Consider the following 15,658-nt stretch of genomic DNA (forward strand, 5'->3'; position numbering starts at 1 on the left):
ATATTACTGTGACTACTTTTGGAGAATACAATCTGCCACACCTTGCAATAAAAGCAACTCTAAGGAATCTGACTTGTTTGACAAGTACAATAGCTAAATTGATTCCAGGATCCAAAAGAGCAACATGTCAAGACAAATATCCACAAATTCTTAGAATTTTCCACAGTCTCATCTTAGTAAAATTTTTACTCACTATAGGACAGGTACGGTGGCTCACGCCTATAATCCCAGCACTTTGGGAGGCCAAGGTGGGCGGATCACAAGGTCAGGAGATCGAGACCATCATAGCTAACATGGTGAAACCCCATCTCTACTAAAAATATAAAAAATTAGCCGGGCGCAGTGGCAGGCACCTGTAGTCCCAGCTACTGGGGAGGCTGAGGCAATAGAATGGTGGGAACCCGGGAGGCGGAGCTTGCAGTGAGCCGAGATCGCACCACCGCACTCCAGCCTGGGTGACAGAGCGAGACTCCGTCTCAAAAAAAAAAAAAAAAATTTTGTTTTTACTGACTATATTGTTTTTAAAAAGTCATCATTTCCTTAGATGTTCTATTACAAAGCAATGATCAGTAGAGTAAGGTGATAAATATTTGCTGAATTCATTTGAATTGAAAATCTTGTGTTTGGAGAAAACATTTCTTTCAGGCATTATGAAATATTAAAAAGGAAAATCTCCCTTTGTTGTCTGGGAAAATATCATAACCACTGTGATTTACCAGGTAACATTATACATATCATAAAAACAAGTAGATCCCAAGAACTTTGTTTGTGTTGGTAACGATAAAAAGGCAAAACATGCCTTTTCAATAGGCATTCCAGTGGTTCTCTATTCACATGCCTAACTATGTGAGAATTGGAGATAGTGTGAAAAATAACATCTCCCACTCATTAGACACATTTTAAAGTTATCCCGTTACTTTAGAATGGAATTCTCTTGTCATTTGCTATTTATAAATCAAGAAGGTTGAGTTTACAACATTAACTGGAGCAAAATGTTCCTTGGTAGTTTAAGAAAGAGGAGAAAAAGAACGTCGAGGAAACAAACTTGAAAACCATCCTAAACAAAATACTAAAGAGCTTAAGTTTTGTCTGTGTGTCAAGAACTGTGAAGGGTGTGAAATCTGACCCTATTTAGAAGCTAACAAGTTATTCCGCCACCATTTCATGGAGGCTGGTAAGAAGACACAAAATTTCCGGGTCAGTGACAAAGGAGAGTTTTTACTCAAAGCAGTAGCAGGAATTGGAATATTGACATTTTAAGTCAGCTCCCCAAGCTCCAAATCCCACAGGGTGATGTGAAGAGGGCCAGATACCACTTGCAAGTGTAGCGGGTTGTTTCTTGAGAAGAATGCTGAGTTTAGGGAATCCGAATGGGCAATAAGCATGCCTGCCCTCTGTTCCACAGGGAGACACCGTCTCTCTTTTCCAAGACTGTTCACCATAAAAACATCCTTGAAAAAGATAATCAGAAACGAAGAGTAGGCCGGGTGCGGTGGCTCACGCCTGTAATCCCAGCACTTTGGGAGCTGAGGTGGGCAGATCACCTGAGGTCAGGAATTCAAGACCAGCCTGGCCCACATGGTAAAACCCTGTCTCTACCAAAAATACAAAAATTATCTGGGCATGGTGGTAGGTGCCTGTAATCCCAGCTACTTGAGAGGCTGAGGCAGGAGAATCTCTTGAACCCGGGAGGCGGAAGTTGCAGTGAGCTGAGATCACACCACTGCACTCCAGCCTGGGTGACAGAGCAAAACTCTGTCTCAAAAAAAAAGAAATATGACTTAGAAGGTGGAAATATCTTTCCTGTGCACTTTAATATGGTAGCCTCTAGCCAATTAAATGTAAATTAACTAAAATTAGAAACATTTAAGATTTTTCCATTGCATTAGCCATATTTCAAGTACCCAGTAGCCACATGTGGTTATTGGATACCACATTGGACAGCACACATATGGAACATTTCTACCATCACAAAAAGTTATTCTGGTTAGCCCTAAATATAATTCAGTCAGTCAGCCACAAAAATGGAAATACAGATACAATTCGGTTATCCAACCATGTTTATTTAATTCTTCCATATGCCAGGGGAAAAAATGTTATATTGACTTTGTTCCCTATAGTCTTAAAGTCTACAGTAAAGTAAGGAAGACAGACCTTATTAAAATAATAAATAAATACAATAGTTCAACAACTTATTGCAATTAAAGGAGACCTGACTTAGTATGGAAGATCTGCAATAGGTTTCCTGGAATAAGAGATATTTAAGATCAGACTTTAGTTAGGTTAAAAAAAATATATAAAGGAAGGAAGGAAGACTTTTCCAGGGAGTTGAAACATCGTCAACATGTAGTGGCTGAAACAGTAGCATATTTCAGAAATTAAGAAAACTCAGGATAAGTGAATGCTAGATGTGGTGGAAAATAGTACTAGATGAGGTATGCAGAGGCCATAGTCATCTGGGTTTTTGTAGACCCATGTTAAGAACTTTGGACCTAGTTCTAAGGGAACTAGCATATTTCTGAAGGGGTTAAAGCAGGCAAATGATAGAATCAACTTGAGGATGATGAGCGATCTTGATAGTACGATACCTGGTAGTGGGACAGGAATGGATTCTTGAAGGCTACTTCAGAGGGTTAGCTCAAAAAGGATGACTGAGCACCTACTTTAAGAAGAAATTTTATTTTTTAAATAAAAGAATTTATTTTTGTTTTGTTTTTCATATGTTAATGGATATATAATAGCTGTGCATATTTATAGGGTACATGTAATATTTTAATATATGCATACAATGTTCAATGATCAAATCTGGGTAACTGGGAAATCCATCACCCCAAACATTTGTCATTCCTTTGTGTTGGGAACATTACAAATCTTCTAGCTATTGTGAAATATATGATAAATTATTGTTAACTATAGTCATCCTATTGTGCTACTGAACACTAGATTTTATTCCTTCTATCTAACTGTATTTTTGTACCCATTAGGCAAGCCCTAAAGAAGAAATGTTAAAATAATACTGACAATAAATTCCTGAAAGATGGATGTAAGTAGGATAAATTTTATAGGGAAAATCAGAGTCCAAAAGAAACTGAAGAAGCGTCAAAGATGGAGCCAAGGATCCAAACAGTGCAAGGGTCTGGGCCAACTTCAGGGAAATATTGACAGATCTGTGGCCACTCTCACCTCTACGCTCAACCTTGGGTGGCTGTTGCAGTCATTTGATACCTTGCTGGATCCCCCAGCCTAGAAGAGTGTCTGGCAAAGAGTTGTTGCTTGCTGAGTAGGAATGAATGAGTACGTGCATGAGAGCAGAGAGTCAGGCAGGACTCCCAGAAGGAAGAAGGAGCCCCCAAAAGCAAATGACAGACCCTCCAAATAATGCACTATCACCACCTGGGGTGAGCTGAAATGAACCAAGCAGGCAGCAGAACAGAGAATCTCAAAAAAAAAAAGTAGTGGAAATCCAAGAAGCAGCAGACATGTGGGGAAAACCAAACCTGTGAGAAAGTGGAGCTAAACTTATTGAAGAGCGTAATTCTAAAGGAACACAGTTAATGGAGCAAACAGAAGACTGAAATATGTGTAACTCATAACCTCAAAGATTTTGAGATAAGATTATGGCAGGAAACACAGACAAGATGATGGAGGCCTGGTCAGGGGTGATAGCACTGGGCATAGAGAGAAGCTGTAAGATTCTTAACTATATTTAGAGGCAAAATTGATAGAAATTGGTAATTGATTGAAAATGGAAAGTTACAAAGATGAAGGAATTATGACTAACTAAGTTTCTACTTGTGGAATTTGGTGGAATGCAGTGTGTTTGTTGATGCTGGGAGTGCTAGAAAGGCAGATTCCAGAGGGGCTACCATCAATTCAGTTTAAAGAATGTTCAGTTGGTTGGCAATGCTATTAGACATCTACAGAGAAACTAAGGGGCTACTGGCTGTGTGTGTGTGGAGCTCAAAAGAAACGTATGAGCTAGCTGTGAATGAGCAAAATAATCTACCTAGGCCATAACTGAAACCACATGCTTGGGAAGTGAGCTAGGGTGAAACTAGCAGAGGTCACAGCACAAAACCCCTGTTTTTTTTGTTGTTGTTGTTTTTCTTTTTTGAGACAGAGTCTCACCCTGTCGCCCAGGCTGGAGTGCAGTTGTGCAATCTCAGTCCACCTCAGCCTCTGCCTCCATGGTTCCAGTGATTCTCCTGCCTCAGCCTGCCAGGTAGCTGGGATTACAAGCATGCCCCACCACACCCAGCTAATTTTTGTATTTTTGGTAGAAACAGGGTTTCACCATGTTGGCCAGGCTGGTCTCGAACTCCTAACCTCAGGTGATCTGCCCTCCTTGGCCTCCCAAAGTGCTGGGATTACAGGCGTGAGCCACCACACCCAGCCAGTTTTCAAAGAAACTGTGGTCAAGGGACAGAGTTGTTCAGGGAGAAAACAGAGGCTCCATGAAAAACTGAGCTGACGGTAAAACTTTTCAATTCTTCATGTTCTATTTTTCTTTGGTGGAGTCCACTGGTTCACATAACACAGACTGTAAAATGGGGATAATAGTACCCGTCCCAAAGAGTTTGATGTGGAAGATGAAAAATGATGTGTGGTGACCACTTAGCTCAGCAGCTGACACACAGGATCTGTTCCATTAATGAGTTACAAACAAATCTGACAGATTTGTATCTGTCAGATTTGATTTGTATAATCAAACAAATCTGACAGAAGGAAAAGTAAAATTTCCCCCAGGTTCTCCCATGATGCTAAATAGGACTGAAGATTATTTTTCTCAATATTTTATTATAGGTTCATTAGGTTTTTGAAAATTATAATTGTAAAAAAAAAGTTTGTTTACTTATGACGTGGAAATTTAGCACATACATTCTGTATTATATAGCTTTTGCTTTGAAAGCATAAAAAAACCATGAATTAATCTTGTGTGAAATACGATAAACAGAATATCTGCAACAGCAAATACTCAATCGCATGTCCCACCAATAACTGGTACAAAGTGTACTCTACATCACCCGTCCTTAGGCCACCGCAAGTGCCTCCTCTGTTCTAGATGCGCTCAATAAATGCATCTTTCACTAACCCAACTACAAGCCCAGTTTAACGAAATCACAAGCAACTAGGATTTCCGTTGTTTTTCTGACAACTGTTTAGCAGGATCCTCTGATTATACGTAGACTGCATGTTTTTGCTGCAATCAGGACAAATAGAGAAACAGACTCTGGAATTGGGCTCTAAGCATAGAACAGGAAGGTTTCCACACTGCTGGGAACAGTCAGTCCCATGAACAGCATGATGGAGCCGTTTTCTCACGCCATTTCCATACCACAAAGACAAAAGGACACACTCAAAGGAAAATCAAGAATTCCTTTTTTTTATTTTTTGAGATGGAGTTTCGCTCTTTCACCCAGGCTGGAGTGAAGTGATGTGATTTCGGCTCACTGCAACCTCCACCCCCCGGGTTCAAGCGGTTCTCCTGCCCCAATCTCCCAAGTAGCTAGGATTACAGGCACATGCCACCACGCCTGACTAATTTTTGTATTGTTAGTAGAGACGCAGTTTCACCATGTTGGGCAGTCTCGAACTCCTGACCTCAAGTGATCCACCCACCTTGGCCCCCCAAAGTGCTAGGATTACAGGCATGAGCCACAGTGCCCAGCCAAAAATCAAGAATTCTTTTGAAAGAATGCACAAACCTGCACTGCCGTTTTGTCTACTACCTCCAAACAAGGGCCCTGCCTTTTCCAAAACTGGTGTGAAAATAGAAGAAACAGAAAAAGCCAGATGAGATGAACCCTTTCTCTGGGTGAGGAGTCATCTTAGCTGAATTCGGAAGGACACACCAATTAGACTTACAAAAAGAAAAAGCAGCAGCAGAGGGTAACTAGTTTTATTTTTTTAAAAAAAGAAAGTGACTAGATTTTAATTCCCTTACACAAGGTACTTCTTCCTTTTTCATGTTCACACTGGGGTGGTGTGGCCCATCCTGCGTATCCTCCTAGCTGCCCTGCCCTCTGCTTCTTTCTCCTGGAATTCAGTTTATAAACAGAATCAACTTCACCAAGAACTGCTTATCTCCTAGACTACACTATTTCCCACTGGCCTTCTGAATGAAATTGAAATGTAAATCAACTCAGATTTCCTCTTAATATATATGATCATATTAATGAATGTGAAGTCTTGCCCAGGTTACAGTTCTTTCTCCTGGTCATCCAAGCCCTGAGCCTCAACAACAACCTGGCGACAGGTTGGGGACTTGGTTTGCCAGGAGAAAGAACTATAATCTGGACAAGACTTGGTTTGCCCTTAAGCTTGGTTTCCCTCACCTGCCTTCACCCCACACCCATTTGCTCATATCTCCCCCTTCAGAATGACTGATGTCATCCCATGACTTAACAACGTTATTTTTTTTTTACTGAAAAGCAGGATGCAGAACAATATGTATAATATGATCCCATTTTCTCTTTCTTTCTTTCTGATCCCATTTTCTTTCTTTCTCTCTGTCTCTCTCTCTTTCTTTTCGACTGGGTCTTTGTCACCCAGGCTAGAGGGCAGTGGTGTGATCACAGCTCACTGCAGCCTCAACTCAGTCTGGGCTCAAGCGATCCTCCTGCTTCAGCCTCTGGAGTAGTTGGGACTACAGGCACGTGATACTATGCCCTGTTAATTTTTTTTTCTCTTCTTTTCCCTCTCTTTTGTAGAGACAGGGTCTCCCTATCTTGCCCACACTGGTCTTGAACTCCTGGGCTCAGGCAGTCCTCCTGCCTCAGCCTCCCAAAGTACTGGATGACAGACATGAGCCACCGCATCCAACCAATCCCATTTTCATTTTAAAAAGATTGGAAAAAATATATAATTGTCAGAGACATTTGAATTAGAGTGACTCCATCTTGAATGGGGGCTGGGTACACTAAGGCTGAGACCTATTCAGCTGCATTCCCAGGAGGTCAGGCATTCTTAGCCACAGGATGAGACAGGAGGTCAGCACAAGATATAGGTCAAAGACCTTGCTGATAAAACAGGATGCAGTAAAGAAGCTGGCTGAAACCCACCAAAACCAAGACGGTGACGAAAGTGACCTCTGGTCATCCTCACTGCTCATTATATGCTAATTATAATGCATTAGCATGCTAAAAGACACTCCCACTAGCGCCATGACAGTTTACAAATGCCATGGCAACATCAGGAAGTTATCCTACATGGTCTAAAAGGCGAAAGAACCCTCAGTTCCAGGAATTGCCCACCCCTTTCCCAGAAAACTCACGAATAATCCACCCCTTGTTAAGCATATAGTCAAGAAATAACTATAAGTATAGTCAGTTGAGCAGCCACTGCTCTGCCTATGAAGTAGCCATTCTTTTATTCCTTTACTTTCTTAATAAACTTGCTCTCACTTTATAGATTCACCTAGAATTCTTTCTTGCATGGGATCCAAGAACCCTCTCTTGGGGTCTGGATCGAGACCCCTTTCTGGTAACATAATTAGACATGCATTAAAAAGGTGGGGCTCTCTGCACATCACTATTTTAGGGGGTGGTAATATGGAAGACTGTCATTTTATCTTTCATATATTTATGATATTTAAACTTTGTATTTATGTATATATCTGTCATCATTAAAATAAAGAGCAATTATTCTAGGACTATCTTCTCTATGACATTTTATCAGATTACTCCTTTCAAACTCCACTCACTCCCATTCCTTGTATAATGCTTGTAACAGCTGGATATTTTTACCACCATTTCTATGTGCGCATATATGTATCTGCATATGTTTATACATGTTTCTCATTTTTTTGCCATTTGTACGGCCCTCTCTTATCCCTTACACTAAAAATCTCCTGAAGGGAAGTTTTACATCAGATAACAGACATGACTGTCCACAACCAACAGACACTCTTTGTTGAATAACTAAGATTGAATCTAGTCATGAATGAGTCTCATTAGCCCTTGGACTGTCGTAAAATCTGCTTTACTACTCACTTGTTCTTCAGTAGTTGTATATTTTCTCCAAAACGTATATAAAATGTATTAAGTTATACCAGCCCCATGAATTCCTGAAAACATTTTCTTTGTCTGCAGCTAAGAACAAAGTTACAAAAGCCAGACTTTTTTTTTTTTTTTTTTTTGTACCAATAATTTCAGTCATTCCTGACAACTGGTGAAAAACCCAGGACTCTTTTTAAAAGATCAAAAGATGTGGCAATTTAAGCATTGCCATGCTAATGGAAGCTCAGTCGGGGTCAACAGTGATAGACTCCACTTAGCCTTCTTGGACTGGATGAAACAAGATGTTACAGCTTTTTATTAACGCCCTGCTTTTCCAGCCTTGTCTGTGTGTATCAACATCTAATTGTACTTCCAACGATTGGAGACAAACTATCTTTTCTTCTTTCCAAATGAGAATTTGTAGGGGTTTTCTGGTCCCATTTGCCACCAAGTGCACATCAGAAGATGAGTCTCCTAGCAGGAGGTCAGTGACAGCTGAGGAAGAAAGAGGCTCCAGGCCCAGTGGCGGCGCTGGCAGAAGGGCCTTCCCCAACTCGAGTTGCCATGGCAAACCGACTAATGAAAAACGCCTGCATTCTGAATTCATCACTGGAGAGTGATTAGAATGTAAATAATGATGAGATATGTAGGTGATAACATTTTTCTATTAAACGCAATGAAAAGCACATGCCTGTTGGATAGTCACTGGCAGTGGGTGTGGCTACTGTTGATCACACGCAAAAACCCTGAAGCCCTTTACAAAACCTACTGTTTTCCATCGGATCTTTCTGTAAACCTCCATTATATTGCAGTAGAAATATGCAGCAATTAAAACAAGTTAAAATTTAAATGGATTTTGGGCAAGTAGAGTGAAGTGTGTCATTTTTCTCACTGTAGGGTATGTGCAGTGTCTCTGTTAGCATCTGTTCTCAGTAATTCCTCCAATTCAATTATAACACATTTGGAAACTGCAGAGATATGCAATGCATTATTTGAATCACAATTTATCTTTTTTTTTTTTTTTTTTAGCTATTTAGGGCATACATTGCTAACAAAAAGTGAATGTTTTACGTCTCCCTTCCCATCAATAAAATGCCCCCAGCCTCGAACACCACATGGCCCATTGCTGCAACATAGCTCCCTTGCCAAAGCTTTTGCCTTTGAAGCTACTCAGACACCTACCATGAGGATCCTTCTTCCACAGTGGGAACAGTGAGACTAGAATTGTACTTTGGCATGGAGATTAGGTGAGCAGAAGTGACAGAGGCACCAGCACACTAAACAAACCAAACAGAAAGAGCTCAGGGGCCGGGCGCATTGGCTCACACCTGTAATCCCAGCACTTTGGGAGGCCAAGGCAGGTGGATCACCTGATGTCAGGAGTTTGAGACCAGCCTGGCCAACATGGTGAAACCCTGTCTCTACTAAAAATACAAAAATTTGCTGGGTGTGGTGGCACATGCCTGTAATCCCAGCTACTCAGGAGACTGAGGCAGGAGAATTGCTTGAATGCAGGAGGCAGATTACAGTGAGCCACAATCGAGCTACTACATTCTAGCCTGGTTGACAGAGCAAGACTCCGTCTGACAAAAAAAAAAAAAAGAGCTCAGGGTTTATGTCTTCCTGCATGAGGTTGTTCAGTAAGTATTTGCTGAGCACCTACTGTCATTGTCATCTGTACATGGACCAGAACTACCTCTGTCACTGAAGTCTTATGTGCAACGCATAAAGTGGGAGGTACTTTCTTTCTTTTTCTAAGAAAGTATAAGTCACTATAGTGACTTATAAGGCACTTTCTTAAATCTTTCACCATTCTTTGTCCAAGACCACACAACAGGTAATAAATTTCATTATATAATTCTGCCTAAGTGTCACAGGGCAGGGGAGCCCCAAAATCGGAGCTCCACCCTAGAAGGTTCTTGGCTTCCCCCAAGAAGGAATTTGAGGGTGAGCCAGTGGTAGAGGAAAACAGCTTTGCTGGGGCGGCAGTGTCACAGCTCCGTGACTGCTCCTGCAGAGCGGGGCTACCCCATAAGCCGTGCATTGAGAGTAGCAGCTCAGGGGCAGGTCTGCGGTCACATCCATACCCACTTATAATTACACGCAAATTAAGGGGCAGGTTATTCAGAAATTTCTAGGAGAAGGGTGATAACCTTCGTGTTGTTACCAGGGAATGTGTAAACTGTCATGGCGCTGGTAGGCATGTCAGCCAGTCTTCAATCTGGTCGGGAGTCGAGTCCCACCTACCTCCTATGTACTTATTTTTGATGCCACAAAATAAACTTTAGTTTTATTATCTCATTTTATTCAAGACTGCTGCAGTGGGTCACTGCCAGCATTATGCCACATTTGTGACAATTACAAAATGCTACTCTCTGAGTGAACAAATTAGAAAAGCCATCCCATTCTCAGGATTTTAGCCCCACCTGCCCCCTCCACCATTTGCCTTTGAGCATGTGCTGTCTATACACCACCAGGGGAGAAATGCTGATCCCTCCCAGTGTCACCTACTGTCCCAGGCCTGGGCCACCTCCCCTGGAAGAAGTCATTCCCTGCATCTCCCATGTCTCTGGGGACTGTACTATCCTGACTGCCCTACTCACACCCACATTGGCTGAGCCAATCACTGGACTGCCGCCCATGGCTGCCACATCCCTTTCTTCCTTGGTCCAGAAATATTCCTGGCATCCCAGGTACTTTCTGAAAAGCATCTTGGTTGATTCTTACAATTATTCTCAAGTGTTCTCTTCAATATTCTTCTACTCCTAGTCCAGAGAACCTCTGGATCCCCAAAAAGCCTTGAGTTTTAAGAATGGCAGGCCAGGCGCGTTGGCGTACGCCTCTAATCCCAGCACTTTGGGAGGCTAAGGCAGGTGGATCACGAGGTCAGGAATTCGAGACCAGCCTGACCAACATGGTGAAACCCTGTCTCTACTAAAAATACAAAAATTAGCCGGGCGTAGTGGTGAGCACCTGTAATCCCAGCTACTCGGGAGGCTGAGGCAGGAGAATCACTTGAACCCGAGAGGCGGAGGTTGCAGTGAGCTGGGATCATGCCACTGCACTCCAGCCTGGGCAACAGAGTGAGATGCTGCCTCAAAAAAAAAAAAAAAAAAATGTCAGTCACCTTGATTCTTTATGCAGCTTGCAGGATGTCTCCCTTACTCCAATCCTATAGTTCTCCCAACTCTATTGATAGAAGGTAGAGAATCCCATCCCCAAACATGACAGAAGAGTAACACAAAACACATTCAGCACAGACTTAGCCTATTTGCCACAGAATGCCCATTATGCTGAGAGCATGGGCTTGAGAAAATTGGGAGAAGATGGTGGTAGGAGCACATGTCTCAGATCCCCTCTTTAACTTAAAACCCAACACCAATCAAGCTGGAAGGGTCTGGAGGGTTCATTTGAGGCCACAGGTCTCATAGCATCCCTGGAGGAGAGGGCAGATGTAGACTCTCTTCTGGTTGGCATCTGGGGAAAGCTAAGGAGCCTGTGGCTACAGACAAGGGTGTGCAGCAACTTAAGGCCCTGGGCATACCTGGATTGCTGAGGACCTCAGGCGTCAGAGCCTGTGATTGTTTTCAGGAAAGCTCTTCCTCTGTGTACCTGTGACCCAGTGGCTCTGGACGGGCCTGCCCATTCCTGTTGATCCCAGGAGGACTGAGTTAAATTGTGCAGGTCTGTGGCAGGGGAGGACCATCATCCCCACTACACTCAAGGGGAATTAACAGCATTCCAGTTTTCTCACTGTGGGCTCACCAACTTGCTACTGCTCAGGAGGCCTCAACATCCTGGCCAGTGTGGGGCCTAAAGGCACAACCAAGTGAACAGTTTAAAAAAATACACACTTGTAACTGTTTAAGAGGACTCAGTGCCCTCAGAAAGGGAGACAAAGAGACAAAGAGGAAGAGCAGGGTATGGAACTGTTGAATAAGGAGGCTCCCTTTGAGGGACAAGTCAGGAAAGACCCAGATGGTAACTTGTGATAGAGAACTAATGAGAACCCCCAAGACGATTTAAGTAGAGCACCGAAAATATGTTCTGGAAGTTTAGGAGAAACAAAAACAAAAAAACTTGATGCTATGGACTGAATTGTGTCCCCTCAAAATTCATGTGTTTGGAATCCCCAGTGTGATGGTGTTTGGAAATGGGGTCTTGGGAGATCATTAGATTTCGATGAAGTCCTCATAATGGAATTAATCCCCTTAGAAGAAGAGACATCAGAGATCTTGCTGTCTTTCTCCACCCCCTGCCATCTGTCTCTGTCTCTGTGTCTTTCCAGAAAAGAGAGTCCTCACCAGAAATGGCTACTCTGCCACCTTGATCTTGGACTTCCAGCCTTCAGAACTGTGAGAAAAGAAATTTCTGTTGTTTAAGCCATGCAGTCTCTGGTATTTTGATATGGCAGCTCATGTGACTAAAATACTCAATATCTTTATTTTAAAATTTGTTGTGAGTTGAAAAAGAAGATGTTCATGGCTGAGAACCAAGTTAATGACCCAAAAGATCAAGAGCTCACAACCAAAAGCAAAAACACAGTAAGATGAAAATCCTAAGGGAAAAGATCAGAGGTTTAAAGGAGGTTTATCCATGCTGTCAGGCCATGATATCTCTTACTCGCTGCCTATATGCAAGGATTCAGGATATCTTAATATCAGTGTTCCTAGCCAATGAAAATAGAAAACAGTTAACCAAATGTCAATTGACTCAGATCAGACACCTGAAGACAAGAAAAGATCAAGGGAAAGGAAATGGAGGTGAGCAATGAATCTTTCGATCTATAGCTACACCAGATGGACCACAGCAGTGTGTCAGGGATCTATAATGGACTAGTGGAGAAGAATACTTCAAATAGAAGACATATACTTACGGAATTGCAAGAAAAACTTTTTTAACATTATAAAAGGAAATTTCAATATGCATCTTTCAGATTTTTACAAACCAAGCAGAGAAAAATCAATAATGATATAGAGGACCTGAATTATGTAATTGACAAGAGCAATAAGCATGGAGAGAGAGCTGCGTTTCCTACAAGCAGAAAATACATCTTTTGTATCCATGTTACAAAAATTGATCATGTGCTTGGCCATAAAGAAAACTTCCCCAAAGCAGAAATTTTAGAAGCCATGTCCTTGGTTCATACTCTAATAAAGAGAAATGAACAGATAATTTCAAAATTACATTATTAGAATTAAGAAACACTCCCTTGGTTGACCCCCTTATTTAAAATACGTCAAAACTTGTTCATAATTTACCTGGAAATGCATCCAAAAACCAAGCTGGATTGCGGGATGAGAGAGCTGGATAGTTAGATGCATAGGGGATTCGATAAGTACAGCAAAATGTTCCTTGTGGAATTTAGTGGTGGTGTTCCCTGTATGATTCTTTCAACATTTTTACAGGTTTGAAAACTTTTTATAATAAAATATTGGAAGAAATATATCAAAAACTGAAATAAACAAACATCTACAAGCTATTGAAAGGAAGGTTTCATACCGAAACCACAGCTAAAAATGTATTCAAAATTGTTCTATCCTTAGAGCTTACTGTTTAAAGGAGTTCATTTGTTTTCTTTCTAAAACTCTTTATCAAGTAGCTACTATGTGTCAGGCATTGCTCTAAGGGCTTACATGTATTTACTCATTTAATCTTCACAACCCATTTTTCAGGTGAGGAAACTTAGGCACAGAGAGTGTAGGTAACTTGCCCAAAGTCACACAGCTTGTAAATGACAAAACAAGGCTTTGAGCCAAAGCAGTTCACGTTCAGCATCTACAAACATAATCACTGCATTAGCTTGTCCCTAAGTTTTTCAAATTAGGAAATGAGAATAAAAATCATGCAAAATAAAGTAGGAAGATTGATTTGAAAAGGTAAAAGCTGAAACTGGTTAAATAAAAAAGACAAATTATGAAAGGAATGATAAAAAACTAAAATCTATTAAAGACTTCTACAATAGAAAATTCCTAAAAAGTATAAGAAAGAAGCTAATATATAATTCTTAGGAATGAATGAGTAGATTTTACTACAGGTATGAAATAGACTAAAATATCAGAAAATGTTAGGGGCACTTTATAATAGTAAATTGGAGTAACAAAAAGCAAATTAGGATTACAAAAAATCAATCTAAGAAGAATATGTGAAAAAAAACCATTAAGGAGCTTTTTTATTATTATTTTTTAGACAGAGTCTCACTCTGTCACCCAGGCTGGAGTGCAGTGGTGTGATCTCAGTGCAACCTCTGCCTCCCAGGTTCAAGCGATTCTCCTGCCTCAGCCTCCAAAGTAGCTGGGATTATAGGCACCTGCCACCATGCCCAGCTATATTTTTGTTGTTTCTTTCACCATGTTGGCCAGGCTGGTCTCGAACTCCTGACCTCAAGTGATCCGCCCACCTCGGCCTCCCAAAGTGCTGGGATTACAGGAGCAAACCACTGCACCCAGTCCTAGAGCTACTATTTTAAAAGACACTTGGCTCATTTGGTTTTATTTCCCCTCTCAAACTTTTGAATATGAGAAACTTATTTTTGGCTTCCTCTAGACCTTAGAAAAAAGATGGAAAATGTTTTTAATATAATTTTGAGTTTCAGATAAGTACGCAGGTGTTATTTCAGAGTGGACAAAACCTGTAAACTCTACATATGTGTATATATGTTGTTCAAGCATTAAGAGAACTATGGAAGGTTGTAAACCAGGTCATTAACGTTGTTTATTTCAAGAGGATGAAAATTGAGTGGATTGAAGTTTAAAGAATGAGCTTTCTCTTCCCTCTCATTCAGTTCGCCTGGGGGTATGAAAAGAGAAATCACAGACACACTCCAAGCCCCTTCTGCTTCTGCCATGCGAGTGCCACTACCGCCATGGGCCTCACCATCTCTTCTTTCTTCCCACACCTCTTTGACAAGAAGCAGATGCACATTTTGATGGTTGGATTGGATGCTGCTGGCAAGACAACCACTCCGTATGAACTGAAGTTAGGGGAGATAGTCACCACCATTCCTACCATTGGCTGCAATGTGGAAGGAGTAGACTATAAAAACATTTGTTTCACAGTATGGGATGCTGGTGGTCAAGATAGAAGTAGGCCTCTCCGGAAGTATTACTTCCCAAATACCCAACATCTTATATTTGTGGTAGACAGCAATAATCGTGAAAGAATTAAGGAGGTAGCAGGTGAGCTGCAGAAATTGCTTCTGGTAGATGAGTTGAGAGAGGCAGTGCTGCTGCTTTTTTGAGAATCACAGGATCTGCCAAATGCTCTTCGATCTCTTCCTAACAGGACATGATCTGTTCAAGCCACGTGCATAACACAAGGAACTGGTCTGTATGAGAGACTTGACCAGCTGTCAAAGGAGTTTTCAAAATGTTAAATGAAACTAGATATCTAACCAAGGACATTTTGATAAAACTGATCTTGGACTTACAATAAAATTAGTTTGTATCCTGGTTATTAAACAATATCTGGGACTGGTTTGAGCAGAATATTAAACTTATTTTATTGCCAATTATTGTTTACCAAGTATAATGTTGCTACTTAGCAATGTGCTTGGTTTTAAAGAAATGCTCCTTGGGGAAAAAAAGAGTCCTCTTTTAATTTTACTTCCCATAAGCCTAAATGCCTAGACATAGCTATAGCAAAACCTTTACATAAATCCA

The 15,658-nt window shown here is 41.2% G+C and overlaps 1 pseudogene; it reads left to right on the forward strand.

Moving 5' to 3' along the window:
- Window positions 1-14,853: 14,853 nt before the first annotated feature.
- Window positions 14,854-15,372, forward strand: LOC129463706 (ADP-ribosylation factor 4-like; annotated as a pseudogene).
- Window positions 15,373-15,658: the final 286 nt, after the last annotated feature.

Source organism: Symphalangus syndactylus, chromosome 15, assembly GCF_028878055.3.
Source record: "Symphalangus syndactylus isolate Jambi chromosome 15, NHGRI_mSymSyn1-v2.1_pri, whole genome shotgun sequence".
Taxonomy (NCBI): Eukaryota; Metazoa; Chordata; class Mammalia; order Primates; family Hylobatidae; genus Symphalangus; species Symphalangus syndactylus.